The following is a 23,986-nucleotide window of genomic DNA, read 5'->3' as shown; positions in this document are numbered from 1 at the left end:
GCTCATAAATCACTTATTCTATATAAATACAGCGTAATTGCCCTCCGAAAATCCTCTTTTTCTTGTTCGTTTTAGAGACCTTGATCGAAACTGATTTTAGATGTCAGAAAGGATTTATTTTCTCTGTATTTCCTACATTGGTTTGTCGAGATTTTAACTTTATATTTAGGCTCAGATTTCAACTATAAATCGTACACTAATTAATAGCAGTAAATACTGATGTTTTGCTCCCTCTTACCACAAAAATATATATGTTTTGTAGCTGGGATGAACTTTATTTCGTACGCGTAGCTACTGCGATTTGGACACGAAGCGGTTAAAGATGGCGGCAAATCAGGCACCCGGGGGGGGGGGGGGGGCGTCTTCTCGCCTCCATAACTAAAATGCCAAATAGGAGTGGCTTAAGCGACATACACAGTCGTGTAACTGACAGTTTGAGGTAGCCTATCGTGTAAATTTCGCTTTGTTGCTGATAGGTTAAGCTTTCGAAACTCTGCCCCAAATCATGTGACTGATTTTTCGCCCTGTTTCGTTGGTTAAACGCAATGATCACAAGCACCACCATGGTAACTGGGATGTGTAGTTTTTAATTCCGTTTGAATTATAACTGTACGTACTGTCTTCATATTTGGCCAGGGCTTTAAAGAGAAGGCGCGCCAAAAAATTTCCAGATGAATCGCGGTAATGCACGAAGGTGATGTTTAATGCCTCACACGGTGTTGACCCACATGTTGTGTTTTGCTGAGCAGGAGAGAGAGAGACATTCAGCGTGTGTGACGCCAACGGGTTTTCTGTTCTAGAGGCTCTGTCATCCGTTGTGTTATAATTGTTTTCTTTCTTATTTAGTATTTCAGGTGTGTCGATTTTATGAACCAAATGTTAACGTACAACACGGGAAAAGGTGCATTGTAGAGTAAGATAACGGATATCGGCTTGTATCGTGGAGAGGACGTATAATGTGCTGAAAGATGGGAAGAGAAAGGGGCGATTTCTGCGCGCATTCTAATCATTGTGATTGATTTGATATTGATCTGATATGTGTGGTCATGTGAATGTACATAGATGGTGGGTATGGTGTTAATAATATATGATATGATATAATTACTTGTATATATCATATATCATTCTTTCTATTTTTATATATGGTAATCCTTCTAGATATTATGATTCTGTTTCCCGAAAGCATCGTAGCGCTAAGAACATCGTAAACTCGCTCTTAAGCTCGATCGTTAATTGACGAGTGTTTCCCCAAACCCATCGTAACTGAAGTAGCACGTTAAATCCTTCGTCATCTACGTGCTCCCCGACCCGCTCGTTCATCACTAAGTGCTTCTTAAACTGGCCTCCTCCTGCCCACCCTGAGCGCCAGAGATCGCCAGACAGAGCACAGTCACTTCACGGCAGGGGCATCCTCTGGGAATACAGGACACTAAGAGTTTATATGAAGGACTTTGATATTGTGTTGTACTGTGTCAGAGGAAATTCGAAAAAAGAACATTTATTTATACAGTGATGAATTTATGAGTCATCCTGGGTATATTTCATATTCATTTTTATACTTGACTAGATGATATTATTTTCAGTATGAAATGCAGCAATGCATTATTTAAGTGAAATAATTGGGCCTAACATGTATTTATAATGTAGCGCCACGCAGGGCGCTTTAGTCATGCGCAGCCAAGGCGGGCTGAGAACAGCACCTGGGTTCTACCGGACTGTATAGCGGGACGGAGGCTGTGATACAGTCTCTTCCCTTCAGGTGTGTGTGTGTGTGTGTTAGTGAAGGTGCAGCGCTGTAACCCCTGTCCCTGTGTGTGTACCTTTCCCGATTCGAGTTAATAAATGTGTTGTTCAGCCCCAGTCCTGAGTCCCACGCCTGCTCCATTCCGTACCCAAACCCGCGGTCGATACCGCGTAGTTCCAACACCGTTTGATGTTCTGTCGTGATTGTTGACGGTAAAGCTTAGATCTACTTGTTTTTAAATTTGATTATAGGTCCTGTATTTGTTGAGTGACACATGCCAAGCTTAGTAGTTCATGTTTCCATTGAGTTCCAGTACACCCAATAACTCTAAATAACAGTTTTTTCTCATGAAATATTGATTCTTAACTATGGCAGCGCGCCAAAAAATATTGCTTTAAAGTTTAAATCAAGGACGTCGTGCGGGACGCATACACTGTCCACGCAGTTAATCTTGGTTTTCTTTTACGGCATGTCAGTCATTTCTTTTCTTTCTCATTTCACCTCTGACGGCCACGACCACTATAATCTCTCCGTCTGTGTTCTCAAAGACGTTTTTCCGAACTCATACATCAGAAAAACCACCGAAACTAAAATTATTCTGCAGTTAGGATCACACATTCTCCCTTCCCTTAATGACAGATTACTGTTCTTTTAAATTTTCTCCATTCATTGGAAGTTTAATTTCACACCTCTCTGCACCCATTCTGACTTCACACCTCTTGATTGGCCTCTCTTTCTGTCCCCTGCTCCCGCCTCTCACTCCTCCTCCCTCCCAACCTTTGTTCTCCCGCTACTTTACCTTTGCCTACTGCCCTGTCTCTCTCACACCTGAAGAAGGCTCCACGGCCGAAACGTTGTGTTCTCTTTCTTCTTTTTTTTCAGTATGGAATAAACCTATTACTTGTTCCTTTGCAGCCTACGCATGCTGACGCAGCTACCCACCTGAATTTCTTTTCTTTGCTCTTAGAAACAATAAGGTCCCTTTTTGTGCCTATCTATATGCTTTTGCTTAAATTATGATGTCAAGTTTACTTCATATTCCTTTTCACAACTTTATTTCATCCCACTGAAGGACCAAAACCGACACCATATAATGAAAGAATTGTCAATCAATTGTTTTTCAATCGACTTGTGATGCTTTTTGCTAAGCGACTTCAGGGGCGGGGTTAACAAAGAAGTACTTTATACTGGCTCGTGAAATGACCAATTAAGAGGGGTTTGGGAAACCCACGAAAAAGTAGCTCGTACGTTACATACGTACATCGTAAAGTTGCTCGATAGTCTCTAAGATTAGTTGTTTTCGGGAAACTCACCTCATCCTTCTGCTCTCATTGTGTTTAGTACCACCATCTACTGTCTCCTCTAACTGTGTATTGTCATCATGCATATCTTGTGTATTATTTATTGTTGTTGGTTTTGTCATTCTATTAAGAAGCCACTTTTCAAGGCGCTATATAAATTAATGTTTATTATTATTATTATTTATTTTTTTAAAGTTGTACATTCTGACGCCATGAGATTTTTAGATTTTGAGATTCTCATATTTTTGGCTTCTACAGCAAACAGTAACAATGCGCTTGAATGGTTCTGCAAAAGTTTAGCTGTATCTTTAAAGCCATCCTCATCTTTATCAGGTACAAAGAAAAGAAGGTAGGCCGGCTTCTGTTTGGAATGTTTTAGTTAGTTTTAATTTTTTAAACCCCAAGTAAACATATTTTGTGCCTTTCTCTGAACTTTTTTGCATTTCAGTTCAGTTGTTTTTAAGCTTATTTTACAGTTGCTAGGTTCCTGAACTGTGCAGTATTTCTTTTGGGTTTTGTGCAAATCATATTCTAACGGTTGGGGGGAAAAAGCACAGGTGCCATCCCACCATTAAACCCTGAAACTTACCTTAGCCGATTCTTCAACTAAACCAGACATGTTAACTAAGTGTTACAGTATGTTCTTCGAATGTGTGTCAGCCAATCAGATTTCAGGACTGGAATTATTGGTTTTGTAATAGGGAATATAGTATGGAATCACGTATCTAAAGAAATGAATAATGATATTAATTTAAGGATCTGAATATCTAAAAATATGTATCTATATAGCAGGTAGTATTACTGTATTCCACTTTCTTTGTAAATACGGAATAACAGATTCACAACGCGAAGCTGTGTCACTCTTCTGGGTAAAAAAAAAACGTTTTGAACACCCTGTTTTTAATAAGCTGCTGAGTAAAGAACAGGAATGTTCCTGCTGTCAGTCTTTACCGAAGATATCCCTAATAGTATTAATAATGAATGACCTTGGACAAGCTGTAAACTCAAAGTATTACCCTGGTCCACATTCTTTGTAATCGTCTTTGTAAACAAAAAAACTTTATTTTGTGTGATGATATAAAGTTTTCACGAAACCTTCTCGAGTTGTGAGAACAATGTTCTTTGTGTATACTGCACATTGTGAATGTTTTCACAGCCTTCGTTTTGTCATTTTTATGGCATTTTTTGACCACGCACGAATATTCTTATGTCAATATCTTCGCAAGGGAATCAGTGCGAATTGTAATACTAATTAAATGACCGCGGGCACTTTCCACCCCCTCTACATTCTCCGAGTAGAATAGGCTAACCTTCTAATGAAAGACAGTCCACCCTCCCCCACGGACAGGAAAAGTGCCCGCAGGCAGGCAGTATGGTCAGTAACAGTGAACAGTTTTAACTGCACTGCATCCCAGAGAATACCAGGGCGCATTTTTTCTACTCCCTGGCGGAAACGGGCTTCCATAAGAATCAGTATAGCTTCTGGGAAATCCATTTTTCCTGCATTAAAGTTGAACTCGTTCAGAGCGCCGTACATTGCAAACTCCAAGCATTTCATTATGAGCTGAAGACCCTCACAGCTGAAGAAGGATTCACAGCCGAAACAATATTATTAGAGTTCATAAAGCCTGAATTACGTACTGTGCCTATGTCTGCAAAACACCTTTGCTAGTTAATGCTACAGTACTTCACTTTCTCGGGCGTGGTTTTTTTAGGTAAAATCCAGGCTAGCAGGCTTGTTTTGTGATCTTCCTAAGATTGTTGAGCGCGGTGTCAAAATGTTTCCATATGAAAGGCAGTGACGTCACCATCCTGAGGTGCGTGTAGTAGATCTGTGAAGTGGTTGAGCGTGAATTGTGGTGAGCCTCTGATTGGGGGAAAAAAAGACCATGTTCAAAAAATCCTAAAAAGAGAATTAAAGTTTCACATAACAAGGCATGAGGTGTGCTGGCAGCTCTGGGAGGCAGTGGTGGCCTGGCACGTTGAGGTGCGCTGGCGGCTGTGTGGTGTGACGCAGTGGTGGCTGGCATGGTGAGGTGCGCTGGCAGCTGTGTGACGCAGTGGTGGCCTGGTACGGTGAGGTATGCTGGCAGCTGTGTGATGCAGTGGTGGCCTGGCACGGTGAGGTGTGCTGGCAGCTGTTTGACGCAGTGGTGGCTTGGCACGGTGAGGTGCGCTTTCAGCTGTGTGTGGTCTGACGCAGTGGTGGCCTGGCATGGTGAGGTGCGCTAGCAGCTGTGTGGTGTGACGCAGTGGTGGCCTGGCACGGTGAGGTGCGCTGGCAGCTGTGTGACGCAGTGGTGACCTTGAACGGTCAGGTGTACTGGCAGTTGTATGATGAAGTGTAGGCCGGGCACGGTGAGGTGCACTGCAATCTGTGTGGTTTGACGTAGTGGTGGCCTGGTATGGTGAGGTGCGCTTGCAGCTGTGTGACGCAGTGGTGGCTGGGCACCGTGAGGTGCGTTGGCAGATGCGTGACGCAGTGGTGGCTTGGCACGGTGAGGTGCGCTTTCAGCTGTGTGACGCAGTGGTGGCCTGGCACAGTGAGGTGCACTGGCACCTGTGTGGTTTGACGTAGTGGTGGCCTGGCACGGTGAGATGCCTTGGCATCTGTGTAATGAAATGGTGGCCGGGCAGAGTGATGTGCACTGGCACCTGTGTGGTATGATGCAGTGGTGGCCTGGTATGGTGAGGTGCGCTGGCAGCTGTGTGATGCAGTGGTGGCTGGGCATGGTGAGGTGCGCTGGCAGCTGTGTGACGCAGCTGTGGCAGGGTTCAGTGAGGTGCGCTGGCAGCTGTGTGACGCAGTTGTGGTCTGGTACGGTGAGGTGTGCTGGCAGCTGTGTGACGCAGTGGTGGCTTGGCACGGTGAGGTGCACTTTGAGCTGTGTGGTCTGACGCAGTGGTGGCCTGGCACGGTGAGGTGCACTGGCGGCTGTGTGGTCTGACGCAGTGGTGGCCTGGCATGGTGAGGTGCACTGGCGGCTGTGTGGTCTGACGCAGTGGTGGCCTGGCATGGTGAGGTGCACTGGCGGCTGTGTGGTTTGACGTAGTGGTGGCCGGGTACTTTGAGGTGCGCTGGCAGCTGTGTGACGCAGTGGTGGCCTGGCACGGTGAAGTACGCTTGCAGCTGTGTTGTGTGACGCAGTGGTTGTCTGGCACGGTGAGGTGCGATGGCAGCTGTGTGACGCAGTGGTGGCCTAGCACTGTGAGGTGCGCTGGGATCTGTGTGGTGTGACGCAGTGGTGGCCGGGCACGGTGAGGTGCGCTGGCAAGTGTGTGACGCAGTGGTTTTCTGGTATGGTGAGGTGTGCTGGCATCTCTGTGACGCAGTGGTAGCCTTGCATGGTCAGGTGCGCTGGTAGCTGTATGATGAAGAGGTGGCCGGGCACAGTGAGGTGCACTCGCAGCTGTGTGGTGTGACGCAGAGTTGTTCATCAGGCACAAGTTCATCAGTGGAAAGACCACTGGCATTTTTCCTTCCCCCTACATTCTCAGAGCAGAATCGAATTTAATATTAGCATAATTTATTACAGTGCTAAGTTTAATATTATTTATTACTAATAGTTTATGCTAACACCTAACTTTTTTAACGTGAGAAGTACTAATGTAAGTACCTACTGTACTGTACTTAAGTACTACCATAAGAAGTACTGCTGTATGCAACAAAAAAAAAGGAGTGATGAAACAGCCCTACTCATACAGTATCAGTATCAACAGACATTGTATCAGTATCAGTTCTTGCTTTGTGCTGGGTTTAGCAGTTTTCCAAACATAGTCTTTCAGCGAATGTCATACCATCTCTATTGGATTTAAATCTGGAGATTCGGCTGGAGTTTTCACCCAGTTCACTCGTTCTGCTATAAGCCTCGCCCTTGCTGCTGTGTGTTTCGGATCGTTGTCTTGAAAGAGACTGTGCCTTGATCCAATGTGCTCCCTGATATATGGGGTGGCATGCTGTGTGACCACGACTTCCTCGAAGAATTCCCGATCCATAATTCCTTCGACATAAACTGTTTTTCAAGCAATGTAATGCAAGGTGGTTTCTAACGTTGGGCAATGTGTTTTTTCTCGAAATTTTGTTTCGAGAGACTAGATAAGTAATTCAAGTGTTTATGATATATCACTGTTGTGAATGTCTGTGGAGTGTATCTTATTAGGCTGTCCTGACTGGTGGAGCTCATCCAGCTGTGTCTGGATATCTTGGTCAAATATTCGGGTAGTATGTTTTGTCTGTTTAGGGTTCTGTAGCATTCCACACGGCTGGGCAGCTTGTTCCCCCCTCCCTCCCCTCTCTGTGTACAGTAGAGCCTCCTGTCCTGGCTGGTAGAGGTCATCCAGCTGTGTCTGGCTAATATAAAAGCCAGTACTTTAATATTGTTTTCTGTATGTTTATCAATAGTGGGTACTGCCCTAATTCGGTCCTGCACCCGTTGTTAGGTGTTTTTTAGGTGTTGTTAGGGCTTCTACCAAATATGAACACATGGCTTTAAAATGTATACAATTCTAATATTTCCTTTTTTCCCATTGAAAGTATAACATATGTGGTGTGAGAAAGAGGTCCTCATTTAATTGCATGAAACTCTGGCACTGGCGCAACAAACTGAACAAAGTTCAAGGGGGTATACGCTTTCTGTAGACACTTTATTTCCTCTTTTTCCATACTTTAAGAAATGATTTGGGAAACCTGTGGGACACTGGAGGTCATTATACATGAGCCTCTTTATGCACCTTTTGAGCCATTGAAACCTAGTTGCCTTGTTACAAGGTCTAATATTACAGTAGGTGTGGTTTCTGTCTCCTAATTTCTGAGAATGATCAAATTGGGGAATAAGTTGTAGGGAATACCACTCTTGCACTTCTAAGAAAAGACTATCTCAAATGAAACTCGCTATAGAAAGACATCTTGTTGAAAAATTCTTTATTTTTTGTAATTGCTAAAGAAAAAACATTCATCATGTCCTTCACCAATGTTTTCTTTGTGACTTTCTCTGTCGTTCCCTTTCACACTCAACTGAACTATGTGTTATGTCTTGTAAATGTAATCAAACATTTCACTTAGGTTTGTGGGTTAACACAAACCCATATTGTATGAAACATTCACTTTTTCATTCACGTTTTTTCTAACAATTGCATCCGTGCTAGGACTACAGTAAACAACACTTTTTATTAAAGTAAATGAAATTGTTCATTAAACAAGACACATTGTTTTAAATGTATGCAATACGAGGACACTAAAAACAACACTGAAACTTTTCATTGAAATACTGGACGAGATTGTGCATATTCAATGGATTTCTCCTGGTGCTTTTTTACATCAGTCTTTTCATATTCTTGTTCTCTACTCAGGTGTCTCCTGTTCGTTTGGTGATGTCTGCTGTACACACATGGTATCATACACTTGAGCAAAGTGTGATACCACCGTTTGTTCTTCTCCTAAAATAAAGATGAACATTGACAAAAGTCAGAAGCACTCTTTTCTTTGACAGACGAACAAAACAATGCAAGAATAACCATACTCTCTGTTCCTTACTCATTTCTACCTACCTGTTTGACCACTTTGTCTGCTTCAGTCAGGACAGGGTCCTGGGGCTGACTCTGAGCAATCTGAGAAGAGCTCTCTGTGATCTTCTCCCCTACATTGGCTACATTGTGCTGTGTTTGAAATCCAGGGATCGCCTCTGGTAAGTTCCTCGGTCCTTTTTGGGACTTGAAAGGGTAGAATCATTTTGTGACTACATTTCATTGTCATGCACTGATATGTTCTGGTTTGTGTTTGATTACTGGAGGCGTTCAAGTATTTTCTTTTTGTTTTAGATTGGCAGTGTTTGAGATGGTAGGAACTTGTCATATTCTCAACTTATTTTCTCTATGAGACTCTGAATGCTCTGTAAACATACTATTTTAGCAATTCTTAGACATCTGAAAGCAGTGTTACCTGTATCATTTTTTGTCTTGGTATTGCAGCTCCAACATCAGCACTTAAATAATGGTTTGTGATGTTACTTGTCCTTGGAGTTAGTATACTCCTGAGAAGTCAAGAGAAATCTTAAGTAAGCATTAATTATGTTTCACTTTTGAAAGCAAAGTACGTGTCAAGTACTTTGAAGGCATTTGTTGATACTTTTAAGCACTTTCGTTGATTATTATTATCCTTCAATTAGTTATTACAAGTCCAACATTCCCTACATTATCTCACCCCATATTCAGTGTAGCTCCACTCTACGAAGATGAATTTGCTAATTAATCAGTCAGGGACACAGCTTATACTTCAGTAGTCTTAGATCATTTAATGATGATTATTGTACTTTATAACTAGCAAAATCCCCATATCCTGTTCATTGCCCCATTTCCGGTCATGTGGATTGACTTATGCCTGAAGTGGTTAATTCTCACCTTGACATCTCATAGAACAACTGAATCTCTACCAAGGGTGAATGTGTCCTTCCTCTTAATGTCTAAAAGAAAAGGTTAAAATTCATTGAAGCAAAATGCAACAACCCAAAATGTTGGGGAGGTCGTTTCCACAGTTATTTCATATGACAGTGCTTGGAGTGAAACTACATGACCATGGTGAAGAAGTAAAAACACTTTACCTTGTTCCTCCTGACTGATGTCCTTATGCGTGTTTTGCACAGTTGAGCGTTTTGTGTCTTGTCGTCTGTGTAGGCAACAGCCCTCTTCCCTGGGATAGAACTAGATTATATTTAGACACGTTAATTTGACTTCTCCATTGCTCACATTGATGTGGATATGATTATAATGCTCTGTTTTGTGGGCTTCCCAAGAAAACAATAAATCCCTTACTACTTGTTCGAAATGCAGTAGCACAGATCCTAACAAATACAAGAAAGAGAATATCATTCCTGTTTTGAAAAAAACTTCACTGGTCACCTGTATTATCTAGGATAAATTTGAAAGTTCTTTTACTTGTTTTTAAAGCTTTAAGCGACCTAGCACGTCTGTACCTTACTGAATGTCTGTCTTCATATGTTCCTATACGTGACCTTAGATCTGCACATACTGGCCTACTGCAAATACCACATGTGAAATGCAGAAAGAGTGGAGAGGCTGCTTTTTGTTTTTATGCTTCTAAATTATGAAACTCACTTCCACTTTTTATTAGGCAGTCAAGCTCGGTACATTGTTTTAAAAAACATTTGAAAATGTTGCTTTTAGTTAAAGTGGTTCTTTGTTCTTTCTATTTCTGTTTCTTTTTTTAGTTCTCTTTAATTGTTCTTATTTTATTACGACTTTCCTAATTTTTATTTATTTAATTGACATGTATGTTGCTTTACTGTATTGCTGTATTTTCCTTGACAACTGAAAGTATATCTCTCAATTTTAATATTTTATTTTTATGCTTGGTTTTTAAAGCACCAAAGCACTATTTGTATGAAAGGTGCTCTATAAATAAAGTTTATTATTATTATTTTTAATCTTATTATTATACTTTGTTACATTTTTGGTTAGGACAAAGATTCTAGTAGAGGTGGCCTCTTTTACCCCATTCCAAAAAATTGGAAAACTACCTTCAGAATACACTGACAATGACCATCTACTGTCTCCTCTAACTGTGTATTGTCATCATGCATATCTTGTGTATTATTTATTGTAGTTGGTTTTGTCATTCTGTAAAGAAGCCTCCTTTCAAGGCACTATATAAAATAATGTTTGTTATTATTATTTACATTTTTCATCGTAAAATCTGGCGAAGAGTCTTAAGAGAATATCAAAGAACACGTTACTCTTACCTTTCCATTCCAAGAAATGCCCTCAGCTCGGATTGCAGAGACTGACCTCTCTGTCTCAAATTCTGAGAAACATAGACTCGATTGAAAAATGACCATTTCCTAAGATTCACATAACATCACCAGTCAACATTTGCCACTTGACATCAATAGAAACCATAGAGTACATGACATTTCCAATCAGTTTTCTTTCAAGGTACAATACCAATCGCCTTGCCAGAAGAGTTATACTGCGGTAGATAAATATTACAAATGTCAGATACACGCAGAGTTGTTTGGATTACTATGAAAAGATTGGCAAATATATTTATGTTCATTATATTTCTTGGAGTGACAGAGCTAAAGAGAAAAAAAGACTTACCTTTATCTCTGCAGACAGGATCGCAAGGGATTCCCTTATACTGGGTTCCTATATAACAAATAATACATTATTCAAAAAACATGATATTTCTCTGTCCATTGGCAGCATGATTGTTTATCATTACAGTTTTAGTTAGCTTTAATTTTGTAAACCCCAAGTAAACATAGTTTGTGCCTTTCTCTGAACTTTTTGGCATTTCAATTCAGTTGTTTGTAAGCTTATTTTACAGTTGCTAGGTTGATGAAGTTCCTGAACTGTGCAGTATTTCTTTTGGGTTTGGTGCGAATCATATTCTAGTGGTTGGGGGAAAAAAGCACAGGTGCCATCCCACCATTTAACCCTGAAACTTACCTTAGCCGATTCTTCAACTAAACCAGACATGTTAACTAAGTGTTACAGTATGTTTCAAAGTGTGTATTTTAGCAAACACAACTGAAGTTCTTTTGTCTCCTTGGAGACACCTGGAACTGGTGTGATGCTGGTTCTATGACATCATTTGTTCTAAATGTAAATGCAGGTATTGGCACAACATAGTAAATTGGTGTAAAGTTATGGATCCATTTATGATTTTCACTCAGTTTGAAAGAGTTCCTGTCGTGTGGTTAAAGTTTGCGTTACGGAGGGTTAACTGGGTTCTGGCTACTAGTTAGGCTTGGTCATTCAGTCATCTGGTTCATGAAATAGGAAGCTAAGAGATCTGTGTTTTAGTTTTACTGTTTGTTTTTGTTCCATAGAATAAGAAATGTTTCATTAATATTAGTAATAGAGTAGCTGTTTCTCTAAACAGTGTGTGTCAGTTTGCACTGCAGGTGTGCCAGGTAGAGACCATTTAAGAACCAAAAAATATGCTGTCATTTACTGCCATGGCTAATTTCTGTTAACCTTGTCTCGCACTCACTTTGATGAGCAAAATGTTCATGTCACGATTATAGTCCCCCCTCCTTTAGGGTGCTCCAGCCCTTTCACTAAAGACTTCATTCTGTGCACCTGATCCCTTTTACTTAGCCCACCTTAAAAGTCAGGCGCTGATGCTCATCCGGGTTCTGCATCTGGTTTCCGCATCGTGCGAGTCCGGGACCTGGAAGCGCCTGGTCCCGTTAAGGTTTTAACCTCTGTTCCCATTCCTGTTCCCCGTCCGCCGGTTCCGACCCGGCCTTCGTGGTTTTTAATCCTTCTTCTGATGGATCTCATGGTTTTGGACTTATTCGTGTGTTTTGGATACTCTAAGGACTACTCTCGGATTGTTCGCCTCGGCCACACCTCCCCGTGCACCAGCGCACCTTGGACACGCCCCCCTGTCTTCAGCCCCGTTTTCCTGCATGACGTTTCCCTAGTGTTTCCCCCACTCCGTGGGACTGTGTCGTCCGCATAGGGTCCGGAAAGAACTGTTCGTTACAGTTCATATATAAAGCATACATTTCTGATTGGTCAGAAGAAGCTTCTTAACATGTAAGGTATAAAGAAAGTCAGAAAGTTAGGCATTTAGGTCAGCCTTAGGCAGTTAACCAAGACCATAATCTGATAAGAAGCTATTCCCTTTCATGTTGCTAAATCACATGTAGGATACATGAGTTACGCCTCCACTTAAGAGACCTTAAAGAGACCTTGGCCAGCCAGGAGTGTGGAAAACCGTAAAACAGTTATTGAGGACCTAATTGTTAACTCTTAACAGGCAAAGGTTCCTTCAGTCCTATGAGAAATATTTTAGAATTGAACTAAAGTGTGTTTCCGATACAGGAGCATATGTCTGTCAGGGCCTATTGGAGAGGCCCTGCATGAGAACCCCTGGATGCAGTTCCACATCCCCCTGAAAGTTAATAGAGCCACAAGCACGGAGCTAAGGACACTGCTCCAGGACATGCTGGCTGACGATCCTGACTGCATCTCCCTACGTGATATATCTGTATTTGGGTATATACAGATCACGTAATTCAGGGAGCACTGTTACGTCAGGTCACCAACCATTATTACGACGCTCATATGTCATAGAGCTCCTTAGGATGTTTGTATAATCTTTATCCAAATTTTCATATGGCCGCAGTTACGGCGTTTATTTTACAGTTAATGTAACAGGGTGTCATTATATTTTTCTGTCTTTATGGTGGCAGACCACTTAAATAAATCTGAGTAGGCGGTTTCTACAAGTGGGTCAGATAAAATATTAAATATACAGTAAAAGCTCACACCTATTCATACCCTTTATGTACTGTATATTGTAGCGTTTTGCAGGTTCTTTTTCAGAACTAAAGAACAGTGGAGACGCGATTAACCAAGCACTGGCTTTATTTTACAACCACACCAAAACCAAACACAGGATCTACACACACATGAGGAGACTGACGAACACGTACACACATTTAGGGTGGTAATTACCTAACAACACACTCTACTTTTACAGGACTACACAGGGCACTAGAATTACTAGGACATTATTTACACAGGTAGGGTCAGCCGCTGGTCATCGTGCTGACCCTCAGACTCTTCCCGGCTACCACTCCCAGCATGCCCAGCGGTACTACGAGCGCCTAGGGGCGCTTCCTCCTCACCACCAGGCGAGGGCATTACACTGCCCCCTCCTGAAGCGTCTGGCGTTTCGCCGACGTCGAACACCCCCCTCAGGCTGTACTCGTATTCGGCCAACTGCTGCGGAACCCTGCGTGAGCGGCCGCTGCGCCGCGGTGACGGCTGGCGATCCACGGACGCCCCACTATCGGCCGGCTCCGGCCCCGGCTGCTCCTCTGGAGCCTCCCCACACGGCTCCTCCTCCCGGGCCCGGTAGGGGGCCAGGCGGTCTCGGTGCAGGACCACCACTCTCCCCCGTGTTCGCAACCGGACACGGTAGCAGACCTCGCCCACCACCCCGAGTACCTCAGCGGGCCCCTCCCACGACGGCGCCAGCTTAGGACTGAGGCCTTTGCGGCGCTGCGGGTTGTACACCCAAACCGAGTCCCCGGGCTGGAAGGCAGGCCCCCTGCAGCGCAGGTCGTAGTACCGCTTCTGCCGGACCCCCGCCTGTGTCAGGTGGGTCCGTGCAAAGCTGTGCACCCGCTGCATCCGCTGCCGCAGGTCCCACTCGTAGTCCGGTCCAGCCGGCGGTGCCGACCCGTCTCCGGGCGGCGGGCCGAAGACCAGGTCCACCGGTGTTCGCATTTCCCGGCCCAGCATGAGCGAGGCCGGGGTGCACCCGGTGGATTCCTGGACCGCGGTCCGATACGCCCAGAGCGCAAGGGGGAGGTGGCGGTCCCAGTCCCGTTGGTGCCGGGACACCAGGGTGGCCAGCTGGGTGGCGAGCGTCCGATTAAACCACTCTACCAACCCGTCGCTCTGGGGATGCAGCGGGGTGGTCCGCGTCTTAGTAATCCCCAGGCGCTGGCACACTCTGGCGAAGACCTGGGACTCGAAGTTACGCCCCTGGTCACTGTGTAACTCCTCCGGCACCCCCAGCCTGGCAAACATCCCCTCCAGCAGTGCATCGGCCACCGTGGGGGCACTCTGGTCCGGGAGGGCGTAGGCCTCCGGCCACTTCGTAAAGTAATCCATAGCCACCAAGACGTAGCGGTTCCCGGCCTCGGTGCGCGGAAACGGGCCCAAAACGTCCACTCCCACCCGCTCCATAGGAGCCCCCACCTGGTGTTGTTGGAGGGGGGCCCGAGAGCGCTCGGGGGGACCCTTCTGCGCCACGCACACCGCACACGTTCGGCAGTACCGCTCCACGTCCCGGTGGCAAAGACCCCAATAAAAATGGCCTCGGAGACGCTGCAGGGTTTTTTTACCGCCGAAGTGCCCCACACCCGGTTGGCCGTGCACCGCTCGGAGCACCGCCCCGCGGAGCGACCGAGGCACCACCAGCTGCCACCGTACCTCGCCACTGGAGGGTACCCGCCACCCCCGGCGCAGCACCCCGTCCTTTACCTCCAAGGCCTCCCACAGGGCGCAGAGGGCCTTGACGGACTTCGGGTGCGGGGCGAGCTCCTCTCGTGTAGGCCGCACTCCTGCTGCCCTCCAGCGGAGCACCGGGCCCACGTCAGGATCAGCTGCCTGACGCTGCGCCAGGTCTGGCAGGCCCACCCCCAGCGGCCCCTCCCGGGCCGTGGCCGCGGCGCTCACCCCCGCCACGGTGCGGACAGCCTCCTCACGCTGCTCCCGCCGGGCGCAGTGATGGCAGTCCGCGGCCTCGCAGGGGCGCCGCGAGAGAGCGTCGGCATTGAGATGGCGAGACCCCGCACGGTGCACGACAGTGAAGTCGTACTCCTGCAGGATCTCTATCCATCGCGCCATCTGTCCCTCTGGCTCCTTAAAGTGGAGCAGCCAGGTGAGGGACGCATGGTCGGTCCTCAACCGGAACCGGGTCCCGAACAGGTACGGCCTGAAATGGTGGACCGCCGCCATCACCGCCAGCAGCTCGCGACGGGTCACGCAGTAGTTCCGCTCAGGCCTAGTCAGAGCCCGACTATAGTAGGCCACTACGCGCTCCCCATCCGGCCCCTCCTGTGCCAACACCGCCCCCACCCCCGAGTCACTCGCGTCGGTGTCGAGAATATACGGCAACCGCGGGTCGGGGTAGGCCAGCACGGGGGCCCCCACCAGAGCTTCGCGCAACCGGCCAAAGGCAGTCTCACAGCCCGAGTCCCAGTCAAAACGGCGGCCCTTGTCGGTGAGGCGGTGCAGCGGGGCGGCGATGCTGGCAAAGTCCCGGACGAACCTCCGATAGTACGAGGCCAACCCCAGAAAGCTGCGGAGCTCCGCGACGGTGCGTGGAGTCGGCCAGCCCCTCACTGCGGCGACCTTACCTGGGTCCGTAGCCACCCCTCGCGGTCCAACAACATGTCCCAGGAAGGTCACCTCCCGCCGCAGGAGCTCGCACTTGCGGGGGTTGAGCCTCAGGCCAGCACGGCGGATGCAGGCCAGCACCGCCTGGAGGTTCGTCAAGGCCTGGTCGAAACTCCGTGCATGAACCAGCAGATCGTCCAGATATAACACGCACTGGTTCCGCGGGACCGATGCCAGCACCCTCTCCATCAGCCTCTCGAACGTCGCCGGGGCATTGCACAGGCCAAAAGGCATGACAGTAAACTGCCAGAGGCCCTGGCCGATGGAAAAGGCCGTCTTCGGGCGAGCATCGGGAGCAAGCGGTACCTGCCAGTAGCCGCAGCGGAGGTCCAGGGAGCTGAACCAGGTCGACCCGGTGATGTAGTCCAGGGCGTCATCTATCCTCGGCAGGGGGTAGGAATCTTTCCGGGTGACCTCATTCAGCTTGCGGTAGTTGACGCAGAACCTCCACGAGCCGTCTTTTTTTTTAACCAGAACGGCTGGCGCCGACCACGGGCTCGCGGAGGGCTCAATCACCCCCGCTGCGGCCATCTCCCGGATCTTTTCCTCGGCGGCGGTCCGCTTGGCGTGGACCATGCGTCCTGGTGGGATGCGGATGGGCCGAGCGTCGCCGGTGTTGATCTCGTGTTGGACCAGGGCAGTGCGGGTGCAGTCCTCATCCCTCGCCGCAAAGAGGTCTTCGTTCTGGGCGAGTAGCTCCTGGAGCCGCTGCCGCTGGTCCTGATCGAGGCCCTCGCAGCTCCGCTGGAAGAGGTCCTCAACGGCACGCTTCGCTTCCACGCAACGCTCGGCCCCCGCCGCCGCCTTGTCTGGCCCCCCGGCCGACTCAGGGGCAGGATCCGGCACGCTCGCTCCCCGGCTCGCAGGCCTGGTCTGCCCCGGCGACTGACGCCGCCGCCGCCGCCGCTGCCTCTTGTTCCCCCGGCTCCGGCAAGCCCGCGTCCCTCGGCCTTCGCCGGACCTGCCCTCCATCTCTCGGTAAAGAGATGGTAAAGAGAGATCTCTCTTTAGCTCACGGGGCTAGGTCACTGCAGAGAGACGCGGAAGTCCCGGGTTCGAGCCTCCAGTCGGGATGGGGCCGACCAGATGCGGCAAGGGCGCCCGCCTGAGCCCCCGTTGCGTTACATTGGTGTCAGAAGTGGGGCGGGATAGCCCTTCACCGGGGACGGCGATTTAAGCGGGGGAGAGTGTAACGCTTACGGCCGACAAGCACTGTGTGTAACAGCCGGCGTACCAGAGCGGGTGACGTCACAGCCCTTCCCTGTGATAGCAGGACCACAGCTACTGGGCTGTGGAGAGATCTCTCTTTAGCTCACGGGGCTGGGTCGCTGCAGAGAGACGCGGAAGTCCCGGGTTCGAGCCCCGGAGGGTGCAGGGGCCGACCAAATGGGGCAAGGGCGCCCGCCTGAGCCCCCGTTGCGTTACAATATCTACAATTACGTATACTACGTATACAGTTATCGTATACTATAATACGATAACTACCATTACAAAATGTCTCCCTTTTGATTTGAAGTGGTTCTTTTAAATAAGTAAATTGCAATCACTTAGCCTACATCTGAGCTCCTAATTCATCGCGACGACGGACTGAGACTCCAGTCGGATTTGTGAGAAGGGGTGTGCCTGTTTTAAAACCGATTCATACGTCTTAAACACATGGACATAGATAGCAGTCTGTGTTATATAATTTATCTTTTTATTTTATTTAAATTTAAGTATCACATACACATTTTCAAAGTAACTGTACCCCTTTTAATTATGATCCCCATCGCTCACAGCTCCGAAGGTGAGACGAGGGCTACTTCAGATGGGATTTCCAATATTTCTCTCTTAGCTTGTATACCGGTGGAAAGGAGAGGGGTCTTAAAACGTGTTGATAGTAAGATTGGGATGTATTTGCAGTCTAGATATATTTTTTTTAATGTTCGGAGCCGCCACAGATTCATTTTCTTACGACTGCTTTTCTGGATGACAATGACAATGCAAACGATGGTGTTAAGGCGAGGCTGTGCCTTAAGGCTCCTCTGCTTACAATATTCAGCGCGTAAATCGCAAACGAGTGCCTTCCCTTACGATGAAAATGCAGAAAATAAGACCACGAGATTTAAACCTACGGCTTACAAATTTATGCGTAAACACTAAAACCGTATCTTTAGCAAAACTGGCGAGACAATGTGTTTTATCATTTAAAAAAGTACTGGAAAATAATTAAAGGTTATCACGATAAACAGAGGTTACTGATCTACTACTGTACGCTGTGACCAAAAATGAGAGTCCCCCGATCCTCGCAGCCTTCATGCTTTGGTCTTGGCCTGGCCGTTTTTTTTAAGATAATGGGGTCAAGTTAAGAAATTATGCAAGTTTCTAATCAAATCCAAGGGCGCCTCGATCTCCTAAACATCTTTAGAAGGCCGACGGACCACACTGCACGGTCCGGGTCCGGGCCCTGACCCGGTTCTGGATAATGCCAGCTTAAAGTGAAAAATTCTACTGTACATATTATGTTTCTTATTATGGTATATATGTATAATATAGCGCGACCGCTTCACGAAGCTAGAAAGAAAGTTATCCGCCATTTTTATTTTACCTGCAATTGAATTTGCCATTAAAATCATTATTAATACCGCAGCTGCTAAATAACTTACCTAAAAGCGTTCAGATACAAAAGCACTTGAGCTGTAATGTTTGTATACTGTTGGCCCGATGACCTACTTCAAGAAGAATTGTTACATAGACCGCCAAGGACTGTCATCACACTTTACGTCATAAAGCGCTTTAAAGCTTTAGACAAGTTCAACACCTCATATTTTGTACTGTTTATCATGGTAAAAGCAACTCAAAGCAATTCTAAAAATGATCGAAAGGTAAAAATACAAGCTTATACGAGCTGTCGTTTTAACATTTATAACATATATTTAAACAAAACATATATAATCTATTTTAATAAAATAGAAAAGTGTTCTTAGTCTTCACTTAAAAGCTGTTAGAAGCTGCCTTTCTGACAAGAGAGTTCTGTGAGTTCCACAGTCTCAGTGCATTAAAGTCAAAACCAGTTGCTTTTTATTTCCTCTTTTACGACAGAGCAAGGAGGGTGTCCACAGACCACTGTGCACCTGCAGACTGATATGGGGGGTAAAAAGTCTAGAAGTTAGTAAATAAGATTTTAACATATGTTCTAAAACACACCGGACACCTGTACAGTGATGCCAACACAGTGATCTGAGCTCCTTCTTTGAGTTAAATCCTAGCATCTGCATTTTTTACAAGTTGTTGCTATGGCAGAGCATGACCAGAGCATAACAGAAACCACCCATTTTCTAACCGCTTCATCCAATTCAGGGTCAGGGGGTCAGGGGGTCGCGGGGCACGGGGGAGCCAGAGCCTCAGAAAGTAATAAGCAGGAGATACCTGGGACTGGATGGTAGTCCAATGCAGGGAAGACACAGACACTCACCAATTATCCCAGAAGCCAATTAACCTACCAGTAGTTCTTTGAAGTGTGGGAGGAAGCCGGAGCACCCAAAGCAAACTCATGCAAACATGGGGAGAACATACAAGCTCCATACAGATAGCACCCCAGGTCCAGAAGTGTACCCAGGGCCTCAGCACTGTGAGCTAGCAATGCTAAACGCTGGGCTACTGTGCATGCTAATTTCTAGGCATCAGGTGATCAATCAGGTAGTGTTTCTCAGATAAAAGGACACCAGTTATTTAGTATGAGATTCAAATTGACCTCAGAACAAAATATAACTTATGTTATATAACTTATATAGAACTTACTACAGCATAACTGTCTTATTTGTAGAAAATATTAACAGTATGCCTATTAAACATACAGTATCTAGCAATCAGCAATCAAAATAAAAACATTTCCAAACATGGAAACTGCCCAGTTAATGAAGCATTTCAAAGACATTAATCTATTCAATAATTACAGTTTTAAGTAGATAACAGATTTATATTCAGATTACGAAAGCATCATAACAACTGCTGCTTGTGTAAGGAATCCATGAATACCACTGTACATGAGAATTCCACACCTATTTGTAATCAATACACAAAATCCTATTGAATTTCAGGTACTTGTTTATTCAGCATTGCTTGACTCCGCGGACTCCTTGTTGTTTCAATATTCTAGCAATAGGACTAATCGCCAATACAGTGCCGTTGTAATCTATTCCTTCTGCCAGCAGAGGACGGTATTCGCACAGTCAGTTCAGGATAAGATACGGTCCTCGCAGTTCACAGTACAACTGGCCAAAGCCGTATTCGGAATATGCTCTCGATAACCTCGTTTAGTTTAAGTACGGCCATATTTCATATCAACCCACAGATGCATTGCATAAACACTAGAATTCTGGTTGTACTTAAATTGACCTTATACGTTTTGGATTATGTTTAACCTTCTTCAATTTCTTCAACCATATTTTGAGATGATTACGTTTACAGAAGCAAATATTATTCAGTGCTTTTTCTTCACTCCTTTAATCAAACCCACATTTCTATAAGGAGGGCCATTGTGAAACTCCCCAAAGTGAGCTGAATTAATCTTTTATTCTTCACACCTGCGAAGTCATTCCTTCATTGTGTAATATGAAGGCCTTTCATTATTCACGTATACTACAACATCTGAAAATAATGGGTCTTGAAATAGTTGAATGAAAGAAAATCCTGAATAACTCCTCCAAATGCGTGTTACACTTTCATCAAGTACACACACTTTGAATGTGATGAACTATAAAAAGTTATTTTAACCATACCCAATGGAGCTCAGGAGTGCGATTGCATACACAATCATGTTTTCAGTGTTTGGACATCAGCCGTACATCAGAACAATCATTTCACTAACACAGCTCCGTGTTGAGTGACTTCCCTCCAAGAACACAAAGTCACTTTCCCTTACCAATTATTGCATGGACTTTGATTATCTGCCTTCTGCATCAAGCCCTGTATTATATACGGTACAAAGCCAAGCTTTGGGATAGTGCTTTGTTTGGATCCTTGTCTTGATCCTTTTGGATCCCAGGCTGCTCATTTGCAAATGAGTTTTGACATTAATTATAGTGACTATAGCAATGAGCTGGCACTGTGGTTCACAGAGCTGGGGTCCTGGGTTCAATTCCTGGGGTGCAGTCTGGATGGAATTGTATGTTCTCCCTTCATTTGTGTGGATTTCTTCCAGGTGCTCCAGTTTCTTCCCACAGTCCAAAGACATACAGTACTAGTAGGTTAAGGTGGAACTACAGTCCCAATTTTGCAGACACAAAATTATTTAATTTCAGTCACAAAATAAAATCATTGACATTATAGAAAAACTTTACAAACTCAAAATTGAGCACAAAATCATGAATTTTGTGAAAGGACTGTAAGTTACGCCATGTTGTAACAAATTCGCATTCAAGTTCCACACAAATTGCGATGTGATGCAGCCCTTCCTGCTCACTAATCACTGTAATGACTAATGCAATGTGATGTAGGAGAGAAAGGGTATAGGTTATGCAGCAAACATTTCACTGCAAAAAACGTTCCATTCCAAGGTTCTTTATGCAGAGTTAACAATGTAGTATTATTTATTGGCAAAAACGTAAAAAAGTTGAGAGCAATATTTCCATTGGATTAAACGAGATGTATTCACAAGCCTGCTCCTTTACAATGTCACAGGGCCACAACAGATTATAGGAAGTTTTGCTGCCTCGTTCTGAATCGCAGAACATGGTAATTCTTTAACCTTGAAATGTAGTCTATTTTGTGATGTAATGATGCAATGTCCCTTTACTGAGAGCCAGCAATCAACGGATGTGTCTGATCGTGAATGGTTTTCCCTGTTGTTTGTTGTATTACTTGGTGTTGCATTTTAAGCTGTGCATGAGGCAGGACCCGGAGGCTGCTGCTTCTGCTGGTGCTTCTGCTGGGATTGAGGAAGAGCTGAGCGCCATGTAAGGCAAAGACACTGCGTTCCACTTTATCAGGTGCCTGGAGTGTAAGAGCTGCAGATAATATTGAGTCACATTAATCCCAACATATTTCAAATATTATGAAAATTAAATAAATTAAATCAAATAACTTTCATTAAAAAAATCAATCACTCTTTACCTTGCTTTTTCAGTTGTTTTTAAGGAAAATTGATGCCGAGAATGTGTGAATACTGCTTTTTGATGGTTCCAAGACCAATGTGACCTGTTCTATTGCCTGCTAATTGTACGTTCCAGGTTGAAAAAATATTTTTAGGAGGTCAAGGTGTATGAATGATAAGAGAAAAACTGAAATAACCACAGCTACGCAAACACCAGTCCACCAAAAAAAAATCATTTAATTAAAATAAGGTAACATTTTTTTTTCATCATCATACGGATGAACTGTGCTAAATGTGTTTCTAAAAAGAAAAAGCAGGACGTGAGTCGTGAGCCAAGATCATGACTCTTTTGCTCTTCTTCACATCAGTTTTCATCTGCGAGGAGGAGGAGGAGGGCGGCTCCTGATGTGCTGACACTTGGGGAAGTGCCTCTGTGCCGGCCTGGGGGCAAAGCGCCGGCCGCAGTGAGGGCAGGGCACGTAGTCGGGGTTTGGATTCGCGGGGGGCTGGGGCAGGTTCACAACTTTCCCTCCTTGCGTGATCACCTGCTGCACCTCCCTGGCCTGTTTGATGCTCCGAATGAAATCCTCGTGCTTCTGCCTCCAGTTGTTCTTTCTCAGCTGGGAACAGGAAATGAAACCAATAAAACAGCTTCCAGAAAAAGTCCAGACTAGCACTGCGTACACAGTCTGGTCGCAAACCATTCACAAGGCAAGAAAATATCAATACAGTAATAACGTAGCTTTCTGGGGCCACCTTTCAGGTCATTGGGTAGAGAGTACAATTTACGTAGTTATGGTTTTGTTTCCTGTGAGTGCTATTTGCTTGATATGTAGATTTTTACAACAGAATTCAGAAGTCACTAAGACACATTTATTCTGTCTGGCAAATGTGCCTTTGCGGCAGTTTTTCAGAAGAGTACTTCATAAAACACTTATTTATTGTTTACATTGATTTATAAGCTGAGTCTGACTCTAGGAGAAAAAAAGGGAAGCTTGGAAAGAGTTTAAGGATAGCCCTTACCACGATTGGCGGTTTAACCTTCTTCTTATGGATGTATGTCTCCAGTTCTGTTCCCTTAGCCCTGTGCTTGAAAGAGTCAAAAACCTTCCTCTTTGAATTCTGAAGCTTCTTGCAGATCTTGCTGTGTTTCTCCAGCCTCTCTACAGCAAACTTCCCGTGACACAGTTCACAGGGCACCAGCTGAGGGTTTCCACTCTGGCTATTCTCATATGGAAATTGCTCAGCGGTAGGGCACATCAGACTTGTAGGGGACAAATATCTGTTTTCCACTGACAGAGTTTGTTCATCCAGACATGTGGTGTTATTTCTGAAGTGGCCCTGCGCGGCCTGTGCCGCTGACACGTCGCTTTCAGGGAGCCTTGCTTTCTTGAGATACTTTCTCCTTCACAGGGGACGTCTTCTAGCCCACGGCTGCAAGGGCTCACTTGACGTCTCTCCTGATGGGAAAGCGCAGAGGGAAAGTGCGATTCTGCGCATCCGCCGTCTTCCATTGGAGAACCATAATCAAGGTTGTCTCCTCTGATAGGAAGGGCTTTCCTTGGAGTGAAGGCTTTTTGCTTCTCCATTCTGCAGGTCAGAAGAGGCACGGCCTTAGAGCGGTGGTTGGCCCATGGTCCTCTGGGGCAAAGCTCGCTCTGCCTCGCCTCTATTTTCCCTTCCGGCCACCTCTCTGGAGTCTTCCATCTCTCTCGGAACCATCCTCAGCTCCTCCTGAGCTCTGAAGAGCTTCGCCTGCATCATGGCCTCCTTCTGGCGAATCTCGTCCTTCATCATGGCCTCCTTCCGGCGCATCTCATCCTGCAGGCTGGCCTCCCTCCGGCGATGCTCCTCCTTCAGCGCGGCCTCTGCCTCGGCAACTTTTCGTAGCTCCTCTTGCAACTGAAAGTGCTCCTTCCCATTGGC

At 45.6% G+C, this 23,986-nt stretch overlaps 2 long non-coding RNA genes across 4 annotated transcripts in view; one reads left to right on the top strand and one right to left on the bottom strand.

The window, feature by feature from the left end:
- LOC148645861 (uncharacterized) overlaps window positions 1-13,029 on the top strand; it is a 43,602-nt gene extending 30,573 nt beyond the window's left edge. For both annotated transcript variants that reach the window (XR_015928149.1, XR_015928148.1), the window contains one exon: window positions 12,895-13,029. This is a non-coding gene — a long non-coding RNA (uncharacterized LOC148645861). The remainder of the gene's footprint in view (window positions 1-12,894) is intronic.
- Window positions 8,398-11,201, bottom strand: LOC148645862 (uncharacterized). 2 transcript variants are annotated; one of them, XR_015928195.1, is made up of 6 exons: window positions 10,800-11,201; window positions 9,642-9,741; window positions 9,442-9,503; window positions 8,984-9,074; window positions 8,593-8,754; window positions 8,398-8,481 (listed from the first exon to the last, which is right to left on the bottom strand). It is a non-coding gene; the product is annotated as an uncharacterized LOC148645862 (long non-coding RNA). The 2 variants fall into 2 exon arrangements; XR_015928194.1 differs by lacking the exon at window positions 10,800-11,201 and having other exon boundaries at window positions 9,642-10,078.
- Window positions 13,030-23,986: the final 10,957 nt, after the last annotated feature.

This window comes from Lepisosteus platostomus, chromosome 18 (genome assembly GCF_059453375.1).
Source record: "Lepisosteus platostomus isolate fLepPlt1 chromosome 18, fLepPlt1.hap1, whole genome shotgun sequence".
Taxonomy (NCBI): domain Eukaryota; kingdom Metazoa; phylum Chordata; class Actinopteri; order Semionotiformes; family Lepisosteidae; genus Lepisosteus; species Lepisosteus platostomus.
This window is presented reverse-complemented; position numbering and strand designations above follow the sequence as displayed.